The sequence below is a fragment of the Giraffa tippelskirchi genome, chromosome 8 (genome assembly GCF_054371585.1).
Source record: "Giraffa tippelskirchi isolate mGirTip1 chromosome 8, T2T-mGirTip1v1.2.pri, whole genome shotgun sequence".
Taxonomy (NCBI): domain Eukaryota; kingdom Metazoa; phylum Chordata; class Mammalia; order Artiodactyla; family Giraffidae; genus Giraffa; species Giraffa tippelskirchi.
The window spans coordinates 12903117-12910890 of NC_137282.1; positions in this window are offsets into that span (position 1 = coordinate 12903117).

Genomic DNA, 7774 nt, shown 5'->3' on the forward strand with positions numbered 1-7774 from the left:
CGGACTTTTGTTGGCAAAGTAATGTCTCTGCTTTTAAATATGCTATCTAGGTTGGCCATAACCTTGAATTTTACCAAACGTTTAAAACGACAGAATCTCAGATTCTTCCAAAAAGTTGAAGGGGAAGGAACACTTCCTAATTCATTCTATGAGGCCAGAATTATCCTGAATCCAAAGCAAAAAAACTATAATACATACCAATATTGCTAATGAATATTGGTGGAAATATTCCCCCTAAAATACAAGGAAACTGAATCCATGTTAAAAAAAAATACCCATGATTAACAAATGTTTATACCTGGAAGGCATGATTGGTTCAATATACAAAAATTGACTGATGTAAAACACTACATGAACAGAAAGGAAAAAATCATTATTTAAATTGATATAGAAAAAAAAAACCCTGCATTTGACAAAATTTGAACATTTGAAAAAATTCAACACATTTTCATGATAAAGTCATTGAACTAACTAAGAATTCAAAGAAACTACCTTAACATGATAAAATTCATGTGTGAAAAACTCACAGCTAACATCAGACAGAGTCATACTTAACGGTGAAAGATGAAAAGTTTTTCCTCTTGGATTACGAATAAGACAAAAAGGCCCACTTTTGCCACTTATATTTAACATAGGGTTGGACATCCTAGCCAGAGAACTGGGTAAAAAAAATAAAGAAAATAAAGCTATCCAAATTGAAAAGGAAAAAGTAAAATATCTCAGTTTACCAATCATACAATCTTTAGCTAGATTAAAGATTGTATCTTAAAACAATTTAATAATTGTATTAAACGTTTATAAGTAGTTTATATTTGTATTCAATAGTTTATATGTAGAAGGCACTAAAGATTTTTTAAAAACCTGTTAGAACCAATAGACTAATTCAGTGAAGTTGCATACTACAAAATCAACATGCAATAATCACATGCATTTCTACACGAGAACGATGAATAACCCAAAAAGGAAATTAAGTGAACAATTACACTTTCAAGAGCATCTCAAAGGATAAACTACTTAATAAACTTAAGTAAAGTGTTAAAAGACGTGTACATTGAAAGCTACAAACCACTGCTGAAAGAAATCAAAGAAAACCCAAAGAAATGGAAAGACATTCTCTGTTCAGGGATTGGAAGGCTTTGTATTGCTAAGATGACAATACTCCCCAAAGCTGTCTACAGAGTCAATGCAATCTCTATAAATATCCCAACAGCAATTTTTACAGTAGAATCCAGTAGGTCCTTGTGGATTATTTCATATATAATAGTTTGTATATGTTAATCCCAAATTCCTAAATTACAGATGTATAAAAATCTATCCTAAAATTTACAAGAATTTTTAAGGGACCCTATGTCCAAAACAACATGGAAAAAAAGCACGATTGGCAGTCTCATCCTTGAAAGTGAAAGTGTGAGTTGCTCAGTCGTGTCCAACTCTTTGCGACCCCATGGACTGTAGCCCACGAGGCTCCTCTGTCCCTGGGATTCTCCAGGCAAGAATACTGGAGTGGGCTGCCATTTCCTTCTCCAGCTATATGGTAGGCTTTGTTGATTATTTTATATATAGTAGTTTGCATATGTTAATCCCAACCTCCTAAGTTTTCCATACCAACCTCCATGTTTCCCCTTAGGTAATCATAGGTTTGGTTTTGAAGTCTGTGAATCTGGTTCTATTATACAAATATGCTATTTTGTATCAATTGTTTTTAGACTCCATATATTAGTGACATCCTATGATATTTTTCTTTCTCTGTCTGACTTAACTTCACTAAAGACAGTGGGCGGTATGGTTGTTCCCAGTGTCTTGCAGAGGGGGGGACTGGGAAGTCGGTGTTTGGTGGGTACCAAGTTTCAGTATGGGACAATGAAAACAAGTTCTAGTGATGGATAGTGGTGAAGGTTGTAGAATAATATTGGCTGTGCTTAAGGCCGCTGAACTGTGTGCTTAGACATGGTTAAAACAGTTTTATGTTTTGTATATTTTATAACAATTTTAACAAAATAAGTTGTTGGTGATGCTGAGTATTTTATGTTGCATCACATCAAGAAGCACAAAATGACTAGCTGACCCATTATTCATGGTGGAGACAAACCATTTCTCCATTGTGAGGGGATTATTTTCCCCTTTACAAGTGGGGTTAACCTGAGTGGCAGTATTTTCAGCACAGTCACTTTTCACTTAATGATTTTAGCATTCATCAATGACCCTTGCCTGACTCGAGCTGGTCAGTGGCGGTGTTTTTCTCCCTGTGATTTCATCTATAATCATTAGCTGATTCTCTTTTATAATGAGATATTGTTCCTTCATAAATTAGGGCCATTTGGTGACATTTCATAGTCAGAAAAACAAAAGTATAAATGCCTAATTAATTCTTTCTTATTAATTTACTTTTAAAGTAAGAAGTTGGTATAGCTGCCATTTCCAATGAAAGCCTTTTTCACATGTGTGCAATTTCAATTTCAAATTTCAATCCACAATGTTTTATATATACATGTGTATATACATACACACACTTCCCTGGTGGCTCAGCTGGTAAAAAGTCCACCTGCAGTGCAGGAGATTTGGGTTTGATTTCTGGGTTGGCAAGATCCCCTGCAGAAAGAAATGGCAACCCACTCCAGTATTCTTGCCTGGAGAATTCCATGGACGAGCCTGATGGGCTACAGTCCACGGGGTAAAGAGTCGGACATGACTAAATGACTAACTTCCACTTTTTCATACACACACACACACACATATGGGCTTCCCTGATGGCTCAGATGGTACAGAGTCTGCCTGCAATGTGGGTGATCTGGATTTGATCCCTGGTTTGGGAAGATCCCCTGGAGAAGGGCATGGCAACCCACTCCAGTATTCTCAGCTGGAGAATCCCCATGGACAGAGGAGCCTGGAGGGCTGCAGTCTATTGGGTCGCAGAGTCGTACACAACTGAGCAACTAAGCGCGCACACACATGTATTTCAGTGGGCTGAAACTGTATATTCACAACATGCTACAATGAAATACATTTATTATGATTATTATTTTGCTCACATTGTTTCAAGTTTGAACAGTAGAATCTCTTTCAACTAGGTCCTGGGTCCTTTTGACAGAATTCCATTAGTCTTTGAATGCCTTTTTGCTTTCTGGTACAAAAAGATGTCCCAATACCTTTTCCTTGCCTAGCAGATCTGGAGACAGTCATTTTTAGAAAAGAACACTGTCCCCTTTAGTGGAGAATGGTATTGAGAAAACAAACTTTGGATACAAGTGGTACTCAATTTTACTTGGATATTACTGATCATCCGCTCTTTCATGAATGCCATAATTTTTAAAAAAAAATCTTGCATCCATCTATACAATTTTCATTTCAAGTATGACATAAGAAAAGAGTTACTTAATTTCTTGAATTAGATCTGTGTCTCTTCTCCCATACACTGAAATCATAATACATAAAAATAATATGGAAATAACTATTTGTTTGTAGCATAATACAATATTCACAAGAAAGTTTCAAAATAAAATAAATATTACTACTGAAATAAAACTACTGAATAAACTTTCAGATTCCTTGTACTTCTTTTTAAAATAAATTTATCAGTTTCTTAAAAATTGTGGTAAGAACATATAATATGAGCTCTACCCTCTTGGCAAACTTTTAAGTGTGTAATGTAGTATTGTTAATTATAGACACGATGTTATAATGATTCTGCTGCGACACCTCTTAGTAACCTCACACAGACTCAGTTTCGCCATAAAGTAGTCCAAGTCTTCTCCAGAAATCTCCAGCCTTCTCATGTTACTTAGAGTGCCGGGTGTTGAACACATACTTATGAGCTGTAGGACATCATTCCTCTCTGACTCAGGGCAGCCCTTGCTTTTCAACAACCTGTTCTGCTGGGTAACCCATGGAAAGAAGGGCTCATCAGTTCGCACCTGACATCCTCTGTTGCTTCTGTTCTTAGGAATCTGGAATTGGAATCTACATGATTGATTTCTACCTTAAAATATCTCACTGTTGTGAATCCTAAAGATTTTCTGAGCTTCAGGTTATCAAACTCTCTTCTGTTCTTCTACAGTTAATGGACAGAGCAATTCTCACTGAATCCTCACTGAGCCCAAACTGCCTAGTTCTGGGAAGAGAAGAGATATTTAAAGTGATTGGATCATACTGGTTCAGTAATACTCAAACACATAGGCATGGGTCTCAATCAAACAATGATTCAAACATTGCCTAACTTGCTGAAATAGTGTTTCAAATTTGAGAAAGGAATCACGTTTGGATTATTCCAAATGACTTCCATGATTCAATACCACGGAATCCTTGACTTGTTAAACGCTATATTTTGGGATACACGAATTTTGTTCTTTTTAATATTTACTTCACTTTAAACTTAAAGTGAAGAATATCTTAAAGCAAATTCTTCTTTTTTTCTGGGAAAAGGTGGTATGTATTGATATTTTAAACTAAGGGTTCGTTGTTCTGTCATGAATGGAGGCCCCTACCTCTTCTTATCAAGTTGTAATCTCAATCACATGTGGAACTTAAAAACACTGAACTTACAAAAACAGACAGTAGAATGGTGATTCCCCACAACTTGAGGTATTGGAGAAATGGGGACATATGGGTCAAAGGGTACAAACTTTCAGTTATATGATGAAAAAGATCCAGGGATCTAGGGTACAGTGTGGTGACCAAGCTAACAATAGTGCTTGTCTACCGATACAATAACAATACTGCTTCCCAGACTGTTTCTATGAGAGTATAGTTTTAATGTTCTCACTGTAACATGACGGAAACAATAAGAAAATGGTAATTACGTGAACTAACCTTGTTAACTAACCTTATTGTTGTAAGCATTTGGCAATATATACATATATCAAACCATTACCTTGTATAACTTAAACTCACACAATGTCATTATGTCAATTATATCTCAATAAAGCTAGAAAAAAGAATTCAGGAAACTTTAGGAAGATGTAAACACAGTAATTAATTTGGTCAATATTAAGGGACACTGCATGATAAATGCTCATAAATCAATTAACGACAGTGTAATCTCCAAGTTCGGAGTATTATTTCTTTAATAAAAAAGCAATCATTCAGTTCAGTCCCTGAACTCAACCCACTACCAAGAAAACAGAATTCACTCTGAGTAGGGTAGGAAACGTCCCCTAGAGAAGAGAATGGCAACCCACTTCAGTATTCTTGCCTGTAGAATTCCATGGACAGAAGAGCCTAGTGGGCTACAGTCCATGGGGTCACAAAGAGTTAGACACGACCGAGCGATTAACACTTTGGACTTCCCAGGAGGTGCTAGTGGTAAAGAACCTGCCTGCCAACGCAAGAGACATAAGAGACCCAGGTTCGAACCCTGGGTCAGGAAGACCCCCCTGGAGGAAGGCATGGCAACCCACTCCAGTATTCTTGCCTGGAGGATCCCATGGACAGAGGAGCCTGGCGGGCTACAGTCCAGAGGATTGCAAAGAATCAGACAGGACTGAAGCAACTGAACATGCATGCACAGGAGCTGCCCATGCTCTGAAGAACAGAAAATCTGTATACACTGGATGTGTTGATCCTGCCTGCTCGGTCACTCGACAAATCTGATCAAAATCCAAATGAATTCTGAGTCTGGACAAAAGGCATGCCACAACTCAAAGCTTCCACACGCCACACCAAAGACGAAAGATCCTGCAATTAAGACCTGGTGTAGCCAAATAAATTTTTTTATTTTAAATGCCAAGTGACAGAAAAACTCAGAACTGGCTCCCAGTTTGGCATCTGTTCTGGATTATCATTTCTTTCGGATCAGGCAATATACTGGATAAACCCCAAATCCCATTTTATGCAAGAATCTAAGCTCCTACCTTGGTCTTCCAGGTCCTTTGTTTCACAGCTGAGTCAGGAGACCAATGTGGAGGATTAAATCCATTCAAAGCTTGTGCAGAGACTATTTTCATTTTCCCCTGCTGCATTTTTCAAAAGAGGATAAGACCTATTAAGAGAGATTTATATTCTGTCAAGCTTTATTTGAGAGAATAATATTCAACATTCCAACCCATTTTTGCTAACATATCTGAAGAGAAAGAATTTTTCCCTTTTAACATGGTGAACTCGTCTCTTTGGTTTAAAATCTTATGATGAGGTCACAGATAGCTGATGGAATATTAGACCAAATTAAACAAAGGAAAGAACAATTTCTTAAACAGGATTATCTATAGTGTTTTGACTGAATGTATGTTATTTTACTATTTCAAACTTTATTTCATGCATCTTCTGTACCACATAAATTTTCTTCCCACTCATGCAGTCTTGAATTACAACATGGGACACAAAACACATCTCCTGGAATCCAGGAAGCTGAAGTTACATCTATAGATTGTTGCTGTTGTTATTTAGTCTCTAAGCTGTGTCTGACTCTTTTGTGACCCCAGGGACTGGAGCCTGCCAGAGTCCTCTGTCCATAGGATTTTCCAGGCAAGAATACTGGAGCAGGTTGCCATCTCCTTCTCCAGGGGATCTTCCTGACCCAGGGATCAAACCTGCATCTCTCGCACTGGCAGGAAGTTTCTTTACCACTGAGCCACAAGGGAAGCCCCTCAGCTAAAGATATTTCTCCTAATTATAAAAGCATCTTCTTCCCATCTTCAGCCCCTGACCTTTCATGTACCTAGAGAATCTAGCAGAGCTTCCGAGGAAAAAAATATGACCGTGGTCCATGGTTTCCTTCAAGTTAGAAGGACAACCAGGGAACTGTTGGCAGCCAGGGAACTCCTAACTCCTCCCCGCTGGGGAAGCAGGTCCATCCTGGCAGAAGTCTCTGGAGAGTGACAGAGTGCTAACAGCCCTATCTCTTTTCTCTAAGACATTTTATTCACCAGCAAGTGCTTTTGGATGAAGAGATTTCTTCCTTGGTTTCTCTTGTTAAATTTAACATCTCTCATAAGAATTAATTACAGTGACTCAGTACTAGCAAGTGATTAATGAATTACTTTGGCCACCTGATACAAAGAACTGACTCACTGGAAAAGGCCCTGGTGCTGGGAGAGATTGAAGGCAGGAGGAGAAGGGGACGACAGAGGATGAGGTGGATAGATGGCATCACCGACGCAATGAAGGAGAGTTTGAACAAGTTCCGGGAGTTGGTGATGGACAGGGAAGGCTGCAGTCCCTGTGGTTGCAAAGAGTCGGACATGACTGAGTGACTGACCTGAGCTAATGAATTACAAAACTATTTTCTGGGAAATTACAGAACGGAGAAAAAGGGAAAATTAGAGTGATGGACTCTGATTGGAGGAATCTGCTTCGCCCTGTCAGAAGTGCCTTGGCACAGGTGACCCACTCACCTTGCTGAGAGTATCAGCTAGCAGAGACAAGGCAGTCAGAGGAGGGAGAGATGGAAATTTTCCAAAGACAAATCGGGCAGTTGCTTCCCCCTCCATGGGATTGTGCACAGCAGTCATGGCATGTACACAAAGAGTGGAGTGCAGGATGGCTTTTTCCTATCACCCCAAAAATCAGGGTGAGAAGCCATCAGCCTAGGAGAGGAAAGGGCCCTTTAACTTAGTTTTCCTCCGGGGTTAAGAGAATATGGCCATTTTTGTCTAAAAAATCCCACGGATAATTTTTTCTTATTTCACCACTGTGGGCATTTTCAGTGGCTCGAATTGAAAAGCCATGAACAGTGATGAGAGGAACATCACGTTTCAGAAAATTGTGGTAAGAGATGAAAGAAACACGGGGACAGTCCGCTCAGGTGGATGACAGGGTGTGTGTCAGTGATATGATGACACCG